General features: G+C 38.1%; 1 protein-coding gene across 2 annotated transcripts in view; it reads left to right on the plus strand.

Annotated features, from left to right (window-relative positions):
* The first annotated feature begins 2343 nt into the window (after nt 1-2343).
* Nucleotides 2344-16075, plus strand: part of LOC110213587 (cysteine-rich secretory protein 3-like) — an 82693-nt gene continuing 68961 nt past the window's right edge. The window contains exons 1-2 of one of the 2 annotated variants that reach the window (XM_020993960.2): nt 2344-2852; nt 11433-11473. The gene's annotated coding sequence lies outside the window, so the exon portion shown is untranslated. The remainder of the gene's footprint in view (nt 2853-11432; nt 11474-16075) is intronic. The other variant, XM_020993961.2, reaches the window with a different exon arrangement.

Raw genomic sequence — 16075 nt, forward strand, 5'->3', positions numbered from 1 at the left:
CCTGAACTCAACCACATAATCTCTCCCTTGTAGTTAGAATCATTCATTCCTCCATTCATTCACTCAATTTTATCATCAAAATATCTCTCGTTTCTTTACTCTTCTCTCTCTGCTCGCAAACCTTCCACTCTCAGGCTTCCACTACCTCTTTCTTAGACTACAGAATTATAATGGTCACACAATAGCTATTCTAACTTCCCCTCTTTTTCCTTTCCAGTTTGTAGTACACCTAGCTATCAAATTAGCATTCTTAAACACAAATCTGACCATGTTACCATTTTATCCCAAAATGTTCATTGGTAGTTACGTGATTGGAAAGATTATGGTATAATAATTTATATATTACTTTACCACTTTACAAACTATAAAGGAGAAAAATTATATCAAATTTGCACTAATTAAAACTGAATACACATAATAAGGCAGAAACATTATGCAACTTCTAGGGCTGTATCCCAAAGAGATCATACAAATGGGAAAAGGACCCACATGTACAAAAATATTCATAGCAGCTCTTTTTGTGGTGGCAAAGAATTGGAAATTGAGAGGATGCCCATCAATTGGGGAATGGCTGAGCAAGTCGTGGTATATGAATGTAATGGAATACTATTATGCTCTAAGAAATGAGAACGGGTTGACTTCAGAAAAACCTGGAAAGACTTGTATGGTCTGATGCTGAGTTAAGTGAGCAGAACCAAGAGAACTTCGTACACAATAACAGCCATGTTGTGCGATGACTAACATTGATAAACTTAACCCTTCTCAGCATTACAAGGATCTAAGACATCTCCAGAGGCCTCGTGATGGAAAATGCTATCCACATCCAAAGAAAGAACTATGGAAGTTGAGTCGCTATCATTTTTTTTCTCTTCTGTTGAGTTTTGTTTCCTCTTTCTGATGGTTCCTCCTATCGGTTTTAATTTTTACTTACAACTTCACTAATGTGAAAATATGTTTAATAGGGACGTAAATGAATAGCCTATGTCAGATTGTGTGCTGTCTTGGGGAGGGTGGTGGGGAGGAAGGGGGAGAAAAATTTTAAACTCAAAAGCATATGAAAGTGATTGTTGATAAATCAAAATAAATAAAATTTTAAAAAAGAAGCATCATGCAAGTTAAAAGACTTATTGAATAATATTGATGAACTAAACACTGATAGCCACTACTTACCCTTCACAACTCTAGCCCACCCTATAAGTCAAGACTAGCCATTATAACTGAAGTCCCAGGCTTAGTGATTCAGAATTCAGAATACAGCTGCGTCACTGTGTGGTTCACCAAAGGCACTGACTCTGACCACCACTATAAGGGTATAGTGCAATACCCTTATGAAAGGGTAGAGTGTAATACCTTATTATGTAGTAATACTACATAAGAGATGTAAAATGTTGATTCTGCAATCTATACAAAGAAAAGGAATTGCAGCTGTTAGGAAATCAGGGGCAGAAAATATGACAGTGTAGAAAAAAAAACCTAGAGATTAATAGGGTTCTATAGTCACGGAAGGGGCACTAAAAATCAATCCTCTCCTGAGAAAGATTCCCCTGAATAGGCAACCAGTCAGTGTCACTCCACACCCCAATCCCAACACATACAAGTTTAGGAGGCTAAGGATACCCAATCTAAGGCTTTTGTGCAAAATAAAAGCACTCAGCACATCAATGTAGGATTGTAGAGGGATCAGAGATATGAATGAAAGAAACTAGAGAAAAGCAACTAGAAAGGCAAAAAATGCAGAATAGTCTGATGATAACTCTAGCTCCCAAGCAATTAAATAGTGATCCTCATAAAGACACATGGATTTTAAAATTAAGGCCTTAAGATATTGAAAAAGTATTACACTGTGATTGTCAATGAATTGGAAAAACTACAATAAAAAGGGGAATTCATTAGATATTCCAGTGATTGTGGAATAAGAGCAAAAATCTCCAGAAATTTGAGAGAGAGAGAGAGAGAATGACATCTCAAAAATATAGAAGTGGAAGAAAATTTGACAGGAGAAGCAAAAGACAACCTCAAAATTTCTACACAAGTCAAAGCAACTAACCTGTAAGAAAGGATGTACAGATATTCCTTAATAATGATAGACATTGAGGCACGACCTGGAGGGGGCAGATCGGACCGTAGCCGAGGCCAGGCAAGGGAGGGGCCTCCTAGGGGCCTCCAGATGCCCGGGTCTCCCTCTCCTTCCTCCGAAGGGGCGCGAGACTGAGCATGGGGATCCAAGCCCACTCAAGGGGCGTTTCCTCATTGGAGGAAAAGAGCAAGAGCGGAGCTGGAGTCCTAGGCCCGGGCCGGCCGAGAGGACACGTGGGGTTCCGTTAACGTGCTCCAGAAGAGAGCGACGCGGCTGTTAAGAAAAGTCGCTTTGAAGGAGGCTCCGAATCCAAGCCCGGAGCAGCGGAGGGACGCCCCTATTCAGTGAAAAAATATGGATCTTTAACAACAAAACATATGAAGCATTCATGCCAAACAAAAGAAAGCTGAGCAAGTCATTCAAGTTGCAAAAATTCCAAGCAAGAAAAACACAAGAAAGTTAAATGAGAACAATTATCAAGAACAGACTAAACAATGACAAAATTATCTTTTGTTTCTGGAGTTCCATTGTTACAATAATAAATTTCATTGTAATGAAAGACCATCAAGGGACGAACAGAACATAAGAATCTCTAGATATAATATTAAAGAGTCAAGGGAAGGGAAGGAGGAAGCTACTTAGGCTCAATCTCATACTTCACTAAAACTGAATCAACATATTTTAGAATAGGAATAACACAACGAAGTAATGTAAAGTGGTTAAAAAGCCAGAAGACACAGAAGAGATCTGAAACTATATCCCATCCAGCCTGCAGGTAAGTAGAGACAGAAAAGTAATGTCATTTGCTCCTCAAAAAGTGTTGGATACCATAAGCAATTAAAATAAGAGAAATGGAAAAATGGGGGGGGAAAAAAGATGGGAAGGACTTAAAGGTGGGGCTCACTCTAAAAGGGGAAAGGAAAATGACCTGTTAAAGAATGTTTACATTGGGATGGAGGGAAGAAATCCATATATTCAGTAATTGATAGGTGCCTTACTATTCAGTTTCACTTGGGGGAAATGGGCACAACAATCTGGTACAGGTCAAGAAATAGAGAAATTGATTAATAATAATAATAGTTGGTAGGTATTACTTTGGCAAAGTGACCTACAGTCACACAGCTAGTAATTTTGGGGGATTGGATTTGAACTCAAGTCTGGCACTACAACATAGCTACTTCAGTATAAAAAAGGAGGCACACAATTCACAGAATCAATCAAGTAGTCTAATGTTTATAAACCCAAAGGTCCTAGCTACTGAGGAAAGAATTCATTATTAGGCAAAAATTCTCGGAAACACTGAAAACAGTCTGGAAGAAAAAAGATATAGTGCAGAATGAGAAATACGTTCTTTGAAGGAAGGAAGAAAAATGGAAAGGGAGAGGAGAGAAAGAAAAAGAGAACAAATATGTTTATTCAAGCAAAATATATTCCTGCATTGGCCATATTCAAAGAACGTATTTCTCATTCTGCACCCTGAATTCATCAACTCACTGTCAGGAGGTCAGTAGCCTGCTTCACTCAGTTCTCAGAAATTATTGTTAATTAATTAATACACTGTTTGGAGTTGTCAGGTTTTTCAAAATTGTTTTGGCTTTATAGTATTATTGATATTTAAATTGTTTTCCTGGCACTACTCACTTCTTTCTGCAAGTTACTTTAAATCTCTTTCTTTTATCAATTTTTTGGCAACATAATACTATTCTATTACATTCATTTTCCATATTTTGTTCATTCTGGAATAAATGGACATGCCTTAGTTTTCAGTTCTGTGATACCACAAAAAAGTGTTGTTGTTGTTGTTGTTTTGGTACAAATAATACCATTTCCTTTCTTTGATATCTTAGGGTATAGACCTAGTAGTGTTAATCATGAGTCAAATATGTATACTGGTTAGTAACTTTTATATTAATATTTGTGATTGTTGTTGTTGTTCAGTCAATTTCAGTCATGTCTGACTCTTTGAGACCCCATGTGGTGTTTTCTTGGCAAAGATACTGGAGTGGTTTGCCATATCCTTCTCCAACTCATTTTACAAATGAGGAAACTGAGGCTAACAGAATTTAATGACTTCTCCAGGACAACACAGCTAGTAAGTATCTGAGGACAGATCTGAACTCGGGAAGATTTCTTCCCGATCCCAGGCCTTGAACTCTATCCACTGTGCCGCCTAGCGGCCTCTTATACTAATATTACACAATATTGTACCAAGAGATGACAAACTAGATACTCGTAAGGCAAACTTGGAATATCTCTAGGAACTGAAACTGAATGAAGTGAGCTAAAATAGAGGAATAATTTATACAGTGACAACATTATAAAAGAAAATAACTGAATGACTTTAAACCTCTGATCAATACAGTAATAAACCACAAATCCGGAAGACTGAATAAAAATAAAATGTAACAGTGGCTACTCTACTACTTGGAGGCTAGGTATGTTATATTTTACCCTTGCCCCAAGATTCTCCTGCTCTCTTAAGGGGGTATAGACTTATCAGGCTCTCCATAAATACCTCCAGCCCCAATTGATACTGTTCCCTCTATTGTAGAAGGACAATTAACACTCAGATTACCTTTCACAAAGGAATATTTACTTCAAATTATGTTCACAAACATACAAACTCCACTAGTATGTGGAGCTAAATCCTCCTCCCCCCCAAAAAAAATAGCCTCCTTAGTCTCTATGAAGGGGAAGGTATTGGGTTCACAGCTTAGTTCATTTTTATATAGCATAGCCTAGTTCCAGCCTCCCTTGGTCTATATTCCCAGGCATCCTGGCTTCTTAGGGCTTCCGTGACAGGCTGACTGGCTGCAATGCCCCTTCTGGAATCCTGACTCCAAGATCACCATGGCTCAAACTCCCAAGTCCATTGGGGACTACCAGCCCTACCCCACCCCACCCTCCAAAAATAAGAAGCAGAGTAGAAAAAATATACATCCTTAGGCCCATTTCCCACAATTGGGATAAAAGGAAGTTCTTCCACTCTTAACTAGTTCAGTTTATGGTGTCCACGCTGCTGGTAAACTGTGATCTTCAACCTCTGAAAGCAGCAGGAAGGGACTGGGAAGAAAGAACCAGGCAGGAAAGGAGTAATTAACTATCTATCTCAGCCTAGCCAGTTTTAGAGATGCAACCTTTGCTAACCTGTTCTAAGCAGCCAATAGAAGGGGAATACTCATAACCATGTGGTAGAGGATCTGAGGAACCACAGGATCTCCATATTTGTCAATCTGGCCATGTGGAAAAGCCTCCTTGCATGTGTAACAGCATTATCTATAACTGAGAACAAAATGCAACTTAAATATACATCATTAGTGGAAAAAATCAATAAATTATAGCATAACAGTACAAAAAAGTTTAATTTTCCTCTTTCTTTAATATCTTTGGGGATATATACTTAGTTGTAGTATCACTGGGTAAAAGACTAGGCACAGTTTAGTAGAGAGATGAGCATAATTCCAAATTACTTTCCACAATAGCTAGACCAATTTACAATTCTAAAAGCATGTTATTGTATCTGTTTTCTTTGTTTTTTAATCAAACAATATAGAAAATTGCCAAAAAATGAGAAATTTTTTATTTTACTGGAGCTGGAATAAGAAAAAGGAGTTATTGATTAAGAATTAATTGATTCCAGTGACTTACCCAGGGTCACACAGCTAGTAAGTGTCTGAGGCCAAATTTCAAATCGGGGAGATGAATCTTTCTGACTCCAGGCCTGGCACTCTATCCACCATACCACCTTTCTGCCCCCAATTATTAACATTACCACACACTTAATATTTGTTTTGCACCGATGTACACGCAACACAATTGAGGTAGATAGAAAGCTGACCAGAGTCTTACCTTCAGGACAAAGATGACAAGAGACTAGTTTAATTCCCTCTGCCAGGAAATGAGAAGGAACTTTCATCACTTGGACTCTTCAATAAAATGATAGTGTCAGAGTTTGGAAACCTGCCATTTTTCCAAAAGTTTCTTTGGACTTTGTGGTTTTATTTTTTTTCTATATACATTTATGTATTTTTAGTTTTCAACATTTACTTCCACAAGATTTTGAATTCCAAATTTTCAACCCATCTTGCCCTTCCCCCCACCCCAAGATGGCATGCATTCTGAATACCCCTTCCCCCAGTTTGCCCTCCCTTCTATCTCTTCCCCCCCTCCGACCTTCTCTTATCCCCTTCCCCTTCCACTTTCCTGCCAGGGCAGGATAGATTTCTGTACCTCATTTCCTGTATTTGAAACATTTTTTTTTAAACACGTGTTTCTAAAACTCCCTTCCTCCCACCCCACCCACCCTCTGAAAAGGCAAGCAACTCAATACAGGCCATAAACATGCAGTTATGCAAAACACTTCCATAGTAGACATGTTGTGAAAAACGAACTCTATTACCCTTAATCCTATCCTGCCCCCCCATCTATTCTATTCTTTCTTTTGACCCTGTCCCTCCTCAGAAGTACTTCCTTCTGATTACCCCTTTCCCATTCTGCCCTTCTCTCTATCATCCCCCTGCTCTCTTATCCCCTTCCTCCCCTGTTTTCCTGTAGGGTAACACAGATTTCCATACCCATTTGAGTGTGTATGTTATTCACTCCTTAAGCCAAATTCTATGAGAATAAGATTCCCTCATTTCCTCTCAACTTGCCCTGTTTCCCCTCCACTGTAGTAAGAACCTTTTCTTGTCTGTTTTGTACAAGATGATTTACCCCATTCTACCTCTCCCTTTCTCCTTCTCCTAGTATAATCCTCCCTCACCCCTTAATTTTATTCACCCCTTCATCTTCAACTCACCATGTGCCCTCTATCTATCTATCTATCTATCTATCTATCTATCTATACATACATACATATAATTTTTTCTCCCTTCCCACTACCCTAATACTGACAAAGTCTCATGAGTTATAAATATCAACTTTCCATGCAGGAATGTAAACAGTTCAGCCTTAATAAGTCTCTTATGATTTCTCTTTCCTGTTTACCTCTTCATGTTCCACTTGAGTCTTGTATTTGAAAGTCAAATTTTCTATTCAGCTCTGGTCTTTTCATCAAGAATGCTTGAAAGTCCTCTATTTCACTGAATGACCATTTTTTCCCCTGAAGGATCATACTCAGTTTTGCTGGGTAGGTGATTCTTGGTTGTAATCCTATCTCCTTTGCCCTCCAGAATATTATATTCCATGCCCTCCAGTCCTTAATGTAGAAGCTGCTAAATCTTGTGTTATCCTGATTGTGTTTCCACCATACTTGAATTGTTTCTTTCTGGCAGCTTGTAATATTTTCTCCTTGACCTGGGAACTCTGGAATTTGGCTACAATATTCCTAGGAGTTTTCCTTTGGGGATCTCTTTCAGGAGGAGATTGGTAGATTCTTTCAATTTCTATTTTGCCCTCTGGTTCTAAAATATCAGGGCAGTTTTCCTTGATAATTTCTTGAAAGATGATGTCTAGGCTCTTTTTTTGATCATGGCTTTCAGATAGTCCAATAATTTTTAAATTCTCTCTCTGGGATCTATTTTCCAGGTCAGTTGTTTTTCCAATGAGATATTTCACATTGTTTTCTAATTTTTCATTCTTTTGGATTTGTTCTACTGTGACATGATTTCTCATTAAGTCACTAGCTTCCAGTTGCTGTATTCTACTTTTTAGGAAGTATTTTCTTCAGTAAGCTTTTGGACTTCCTTTTCCATTTGGCCAATTTTGCTTTTTAGGGCATTTGTCTCATTGGCTTTTTGGACCTCTTTTGCCATTTGTGTTAGGCTATTTATTAAGGTGTTATTTTCTTCAGTATTTTTTTGGGTCTCCTTTAGCAAGCTGTTGACTTGTTTTTCATGATTTTCTTGCATCACTTTCATTTCTCTTCCCAGTTTTTCCTCTACTTCTCTTACTTGCTTCTCAAAATCCCTTTTGAGCTCTTCCAAGGCCTGGAACAGATTCATATTTTTCTTGGAGGCTTTGGATGTAGGAGCTTTGACTTTGTTGTCTTCTTCTGGTTGTATGTTTTCATCTTCTTTGTCACCAAAGTAAGATAATATAGTCTGACTCTTTTTGCGCTGCTTGCTCATGATCCCAGCCAATTACTTGAGTTTTAAACTCTTTGTTAAGGTAAGAGTCTGCTTCCAATGTGGAGAATGTACTGTACCAAGCTTCTAGGGTTTGTACAGCTGTTTTCAGAGATACTTGTAGGGACCTGTAAATTTTCAGTTCTTCCAAGGTGGTATGATAAGAGTTGAGGTGTTTACTCTTTTCCTGGCCTGTACTCTGGTCTTGAGTGACCGGCCACAAGCAGTCTTTTCTCTCTTGGAGTTGTGAGGAGGGTTTCCTCTTCACCATCACTACAAGCTCTACCAGGCCAGAACTCCTCCTCACCCCAGGACTGCCATCTAGAACTGTGAACCAGATCCTCCCCCAGGCAAAGCAAGAGATTCCTGCCTCAGCACCAGCAAAGAGATCCCTGCAGTCCCCATCTGAACAGCCACTTGATTCCCCCTCAGTCTGTTGGCTGGAAGCTCAGAACACAGTCACAGCCCCCGACCGCACTCTGAGCTCTGAGCTCTGGAGGTGGCTCTGACCTAGCTCCTGTCTCAGCACCACAGAAACAGACTTTTCCCACTGACCTTCTAAGTTGTCTTTGGTGTTCGTGGAGTGAGGCGTCTGGAAAATGCCACAGCTGCCTGTGATTCTTTCCTCTGAGGCCTGCTCCAGGTTCACTGTGGCCTGCATGTTGAACTGCGCCCCTCTCTCCTCTTGTCACGATATGCCTTTCCGATCAACCATACAGACTGTCTTGGGCTGTAAATTTGTTTTACTCTGTCTTTTTGTGGGTTCTGCTGCTTTAGAATTTGTTTAGAGCCATTTTTATACTGGTATTTGGAGGGGTTTGGGGGAGAACTCAAGAAGGTCACTGCTTTCATGCCGCCATCTTGGCTCCGCCTCCCTGGACTTTGTGGTTTTAGAAAATCAGGAGACTGACTTTCTGGTCAGATACACCAGTGGAAGAAAAATTTTTAAATGTAGAGCTTTGGGAGTTCCAATTTCCTCAGTTCTACTCCCAGATACCTTTTTCCCCTAAAATGCATGCTGGATGCCAGCAAGAGACCACACCTCACTTGAGTCAAACCTAACTTTACCGACATGCTCAGTTTCAGGGAAGCCAGGTTGGGACATATTTAAAGGCTATCTATGAACCAGAAAGCCAGGCCATGGGGAGAGAAGGAGAGAGATTTTCTTTAATTTAAATAAACACCACTTTGTCAAAGGAGAAAGAGAGAGAGAAAAAGAATCAACCAATTAACAATATTAAGGACTTAGTATATTCCAGGTTTTATTCAAGTCACTGGCTTTAAAAGAGAAAAGAGTTGAATCCCTCAGAGAATTTACATTCAAATGAGGCAATCAACCTATAAGTAAGCTAAACGGCTCAGTGGATAGAGTGCTGGGCCTGGCCTCAGGAAGATCTGAATTCAAATTCAACCTCAGACACTTATTAGCTGTGTGACCCTGATTATGTCACTTAACCTTTGTTTGCCTTTATCCACTAGAGTAGGAAATGGCAAGTCACTTCCGTATCTTTGCAAAGAAAACTCCATGCACAGTATTGGTGTGCTATGTTTCACAATGTCAAGTAGAGTCACACAGGATTGAAGAACAACGATAAACCTATAGACTTAGAGATTTACCTTGAGCAGGGCTGAGGAATCTACTCTTTAAGAAAAGTAGCCTGCACAGAACTAAGAATTTTTTTTTCATTACATTTTTAAATGGTTAAACACACACACACACACACACACACACACACACACACACGCACACACACGAAGAATATTTTGAGATATGTGAAAATTATATGAAATTCAAATTTCAGTGTCCATAAATAAAGTTTATTTGGAATACTGTCATGCTCATTCATTTACACATTGTCTATTATTGCTTTCATGCTACAAAAGCAGAATGAAGTAGCTGCAACAGAGACCACATGTGGTACTCTCATCATTTCACACTGCTGCTCAGCAAACTACAAATCACTGTGATGAGGTTTTTAACTCAGCAGCATTTCAAGCGCATGCATACTAACTTACTGAGACATTTTCTTTCATTTATTTATTTTCATTACTAGTGCACACCATGTTAAAACAAGAAAAGAAGAGGAAAAAAAATTTCTAATGTAATTTTTTGAGCTACAGGCTGAGATTGAAATTTTGTCAATGACATCCACTTCCAGCCAAAATTATGGAACATTGAGTAGCTTTTGCTGTAAATTTGGTAATGTTTCTTAAAGAATTAAAACTAAAATTACAAGTGAAAACAGTTCTTAAATGCAAAACTAATATTACAATAAAATTGATTCCATGTTGACTCTCATTGTTTGAATCACAAGTAATTTATACACTTCCTGTGATGTCAATGTTAAAATGAACAAAAAGCAAGATTTCCATTCCTGCACAACTTAGCAATGAATAAATTTTCAGAGCTCAAACTACGGTTACAGGAACTTTTTTCAGACCTTGACCCAAATGCAAAAGAAATTTCCATACTTGAGAATCCATTTAACAGTGTAATTAAGGAATTCCCATATAAACTTCAATTAAAAATGATTCATCTTCAATTAAATGACATACAAAAAGCCAAATAAGTAGAGAATCAAATTCTGTAGATGCCTTTCAAGTAACACATATACTAAATTAATATCATCAGCTCATAGATTGACACTACTATTTGGCAGTATCTGTGTGAAAAGATTTTCAAAGATGAAATACATAAATTCTTATTACAGATCAGCATTGTTGTTGTTTAGTTGTTTTTCAGTGGTGTCTGACTCTTCATCAGCCCATTTGGAGTTTTCTTGGCAGAGATACTAGATTGGTTTGCATTTCCCTCTCCAGTTCATTTTACAGATGGGGAAACTGAGGCAAGCAGGGTTAAGTGACTTCTCCAATCTAGTAAATGCCTGAGTTCAAATTTGAACTCGAGGAGATGAGTCTTCCTTACTCCAAGCTCTGCACTGTATCCACCACACCACCTAGCTGTCCTTACATTAACAGGTGAACATTGGCAATTAATTTTGATGATAGACAAGACAAACTTTGAATCCCAACTAATCAAAATTTTAGCCCACAATAAATATTAGATTTTCATTAGTAGATTATATTACAAAAATATTCCATTCTATTATCATTATTATTATTACTATTATTATTATTATTATTATTATTATTATTATTATATGCTGAATTTCACCATTAAAATTTTGTGGAAAGTTGTTTTCTCTTTTGTTATATATGTATCTAGGTAATATTCTGATTTTGCCTCTTAGCTTATATGTCCTATATATTTATTATCTCTCCATTTACAGAAAACGTAGTTTGTTCTTCCCTGGCCTAGAGTACTGGAATGGTAAGTGACTAGATCACCATAGACAGAATGTGTCAAAAGTGAGACTTGAAAGTAGGTGTTCCGAGATCGTAGGTCAGCTTTCTATCTACCTCACTCCTGTTGCCTGTCATAAATACAAAATACACACAAACAAATATTAAATGTGTGGTAATATTATCAATTGGGGCAGTAAAGTGGCACAGTTGATAGAGTACTGGGCCTGGAGTCAGGAAGATATTTCCCTGAGCTCAAATCTGGCCTCAGACTCTTACTAGTTAGGTGACTCCAGAGAAGTCACTTCACCCTATCTGCCACAGTTCCTCATTTGTAAAATAAGCTAGAGAAGGGAATGGCAAACCACTTCAGTATTTTTACCAAGAAAACCTCAAATGAGGTCACAAAGGGTTGGACATGACTGAAATGACTAAACCACAATAACAATATAAACAATTGGAGTAGAAAGACCAGGAAAGACCTCTTATCTATAAGTAATATAAAATATGTCAATTGAATCATAAAAAAAAAAATCATAGACTGAGAACCAGAAGGAGTCATAGAGGTCATCTTTTTGAGCCTCCCTTCAATTTGGGAGCTAAAGTAGAATTTTGAACTAAAACTGACAAAGCTTTCAATCTAGCAAAAAAAAAATCAAGTTAATGTAGAGAAATTCTGTTCAACAGTATACTCATCCTTTCCTTTAGTAATAGGAAACAAAAAGGACATATATTTTATTCAACTTGTGACTCTAGTATGAAAGAAAAGCATGACTCAGGAGCCAAGATACTGAAATGTACAGCACCTTTTCCCAAAATCTGAAAGCAGTTTGATCTGAATTATTTTTGTTATGTGTGATTCTTTTTGTCTCTCTGTCTCTGTCTCTATCTCTTTCTACCCAACTCCTCCCCCTCCTTTTTTTTTTCCTACTCCCCACCAGATTTCCTGATTCTGTGGTACTTGTCAGTAACAGAAGCAAAGAGATCAGGAGTGCATTCCCATAAGTTATTCAAACCAGGCTGAATCAGGAAGTTTGTTCTCCCAGGGATCTCAGTCTAGTTTTAAAACCAGTTCAGTTTGTATTTAGCCCTATAAGCTTTGAATAAACATCCAAACTTTTTAGATGCTACTTACCATCTACTTTTCTGCCAACTTTCATGACTTGTGACTAGCTCCAAGAAGGCTAGATAACACAATCTTTGTTTTGGAGTGACCACTTGCTTACTACCCACAGAACATTCCCTGACTTGAAGCCAGGTTGGGGACCATTGCAGTACTGGTGGGAAAAAGAATAATATGAACAAGAAACAGAAAGCTCTTCCTCTCTATATTGTATCACTCCATACTCTCACGACTCTTATCAAATCACTAAGCTCTTGTCAAATCACTAAGTATAAATTTAGACATGATTTGTTTCTCACATTTTGATAGCCTTTTATATTTTTAAAAATTTTAGGAGTAGCTAGGCAGCACAGTGGCTGGAGCACCAGGGCTGGGGTCAGGAAGATTCATCTTCATGAGTTCAAATCCAGCCTCAGACACTCACTAGCTATGTTACCCTGGGCAAGTTACTTAGCTGTTTGCCTCTGTTTCCTTAATTGTAAAATGAGCTGGAGAAGGAAATGACAAACCACTCCAGAATCTTTGCCCAGAAAACCTCAAATGGGGTCACAAAGCATTGGAAATAACTGAACAACAACAATTTTTAAATTTAATTTTTTAAGCTACAGGCAGCTGGTGGTGCAGCAGAGTTCCAGGCCTGGAGTCAGAAAGGACTGACTACACAAATTGATATTGTTAAGCAAAATTAGAGAGGCAGTATGGGGTATTATATAATGAGTTAGCCAAGAGTCAGGAAAACATGGATTCAAGTCCTGCCTCTTAACTATACCATGTGATCCTGGAAAAATCACTTAATTTTTGAAGGCTGTAATCGGTGCTTTAAAGCAGTAAGTTGTAGGACAGTTGACAATCTGAGTTAATAAAGGAGCATCCTACCCAAGAAATTCAGTAAATCAATAAAATCACTGGTTGAAGACTGTTTAAAAAGTAATATAAATCAACATGTTTGCCATATCTGACATTTGCCTATTTATGAACTGATAGTTTACCACCCCTCTCTCTCTCCACTAAGATGGAGATGTATTTCACTCTCAATCCTCTGAAGCTACCTTCTAAAAATTGTTCCCCCTCCAACTCTTGATGTGAGTGTAGCAACTAGCAGATTGATAACTTAGTAGGTAAATCCTAGGAAATAGACGCTAGGTGACTTACCCAAGATTACATAACTTATAAGGTCAGGTATGGTATTTGGACCCAGGTTATCTTGAGTCAAAAGCCATCACAGTGCCATGGACCTTCTTGATAAAAACCCCCTCCTACAAAATGCCACAAGCTGTTAGAAAAGAGTAACCAATCAATATATCAATAAGCATTTATTAAAGATGTACTCATGACATTAGAGGCACTGTGCTCATGGATGGCCTTAACCTAACACAGAAATGCATATCAAGTATTTGTTTAATTTAATAGAGAGAGGAGCAGCTAGGGGGTACAGTGAATACAGCACCAGAACTGGCCCTAGAGTTGGGATGACCTGAGTCAAATCAGGCCTCAGATACTTACTAGCTGTGTGACCCTGAGCAAGTCACTTAACTTCAGTTGCCTCCAAAGCATAGCCCCAGAAGGGAGGGGCACCGAAGAATGTCTATATATATTCAATAACTACAGCAATGCTAGCAAAGCAACAGAAAATATTGCTATCAATACTTCAAAAATCACTCATGAGCTCCCCTTGGTGGTTAAAGTAGTCATAAATTTTTGTGTGATGTTAGGAAACTACGCTCATAATTTTATTGCATACTTCAATAATTGCCTTTACTGTCTGGAATGGTGAAGTTTGGCCTTTTAATAAATATACCTTGACACCAGTGATACATTGAAAAAAAGAAAAGAAAACATATAACTTTCACTTTTAAGTGATAAAAAAATATTGACTAGTACGAGACAAAGCTGGAGTAGAATAGTACTTTATAGGAGAGGCTGGCGTCTGTACTCTTTAGATATTTTTCCACCACTTGAGAAGGAACCTAAATGTGCTATGCTTCAGAGTTCTCCACTGACAGTTTTCATAGTACTAGTCCCAATAAGGATAAGTCCATCAGTCTTTACTAATGACACTTGGAGTCAATAAGCTTAGCTTTGCCATTTAGTAACTATTCAACCTTTCTCTCTCTGGGCTTGTCCTAAATAATGCCTGAGGTTCCTTTCAGCTTTACCATTTTATCATTCCAACCCCACAGACAAGCCAGATCATTCTCAAACAGGTAAAAAGAGCACTTCCCAGTACAGTAAAACAGCAGTATTAGAGGTAAGAAGAGGATAATCAAGGGGCAAATCCACAAAATGGTCTAGGTTGAATAGAGTTGACATGCTTGTGCCAAAAGTTTCTTGATAGACCTTTATTCTCCCATCTGCTTGCCTGAGTATATAGGAGATTCAGCTTTCAAAGTTTATGGGTACAAACAATATTTTTTCCTATTTCATTCCATCTCTTTCTGTTCTAGGAAAGATTAAAATTAATTAGAATTAAAATTCTATCAGAGATTAAGAGGCTTCCTAGCATTATAGAGTTTACAATGTGGTGGTCTGGGCAGGGGTTGGTGGATGTATAGAAGACCCATATGATAGAAAGTAAAATAATAATTGCTAGCATTTATATAGCACTTTAAGATTTGCAAAGTACATGTTATCTCATTTGCTTCTCGTAACAGCCCTGTGAGAGAGGTGCTATTATCATGCCCATTTTACTAATGAAGAAACTAACTGAGGAATTGAGAAGTAAAGTGGATTTTTCAGGGTCACACAAGCTCATAAGTGTTTGAAGCAGAATTTGAACTCCTCTTTCCTTGACTTCAGGTCTAGCACTCTAGCTACTGCGCCACCTAGCTGCCTAAAATATGGCAAAAGCATGAAGCACAAAAGAAGTTCCAGGTCCAGAAAGAAAGGTTATTTTTTTATTCCCCTGGGGAACTTAGAGAAAGCCCCATAGAGAGGATGGCATTTCATCTGCATTTTTCAAGTGAATAGAATTAAAACAGTTGGAAATGAACAGGATGGGTAATTCCACAGGAAGAACATTTCAGCTACAAGGAACTTTGTGAGAGAGAGAAACAAGAGACAGAGATCAACAGAGACAGAGAGAGGTTAAGAGAAGATGCAAAGAGGAAAATTCAGAGCATCAAACCAGTGCTCAGGTCAATAGCAAATAAGTATGAAAAGGGTCATCAGTTGCCTAAGTGCCCAATAAGAAAATGATGTGGGCACACAGAGGGGCATATATGGGATAGGGCCCTTCTCTGTTAAACAAATTCTCACACCAGTCAGTTTCCAAGTTTTCTTCCACCACATTTTCTCTCCAACCTCTGCCTTCCATTCCATTCACATATTCAAAAACTTTGCATAATAACATTTTTCATTACTAGACTTTGTTGCTTTAATGTTTTATTTATTTCTCAGCTTCCCCCTGTCCAAGTCTCATTTTTCTTGATTTAACCTGAGAAACAAAACATTAAAGCAACAATACCAACTCACTAATGCTATCAACAAAGTCTAGTGTCACTGGATCAA

The sequence above is a fragment of the Phascolarctos cinereus genome, unplaced genomic scaffold (genome assembly GCF_003287225.1).
Source record: "Phascolarctos cinereus isolate Bilbo 61053 unplaced genomic scaffold, phaCin_HiC Scaffold_5;HRSCAF=322, whole genome shotgun sequence".
Classification (NCBI taxonomy): domain Eukaryota; kingdom Metazoa; phylum Chordata; class Mammalia; order Diprotodontia; family Phascolarctidae; genus Phascolarctos; species Phascolarctos cinereus.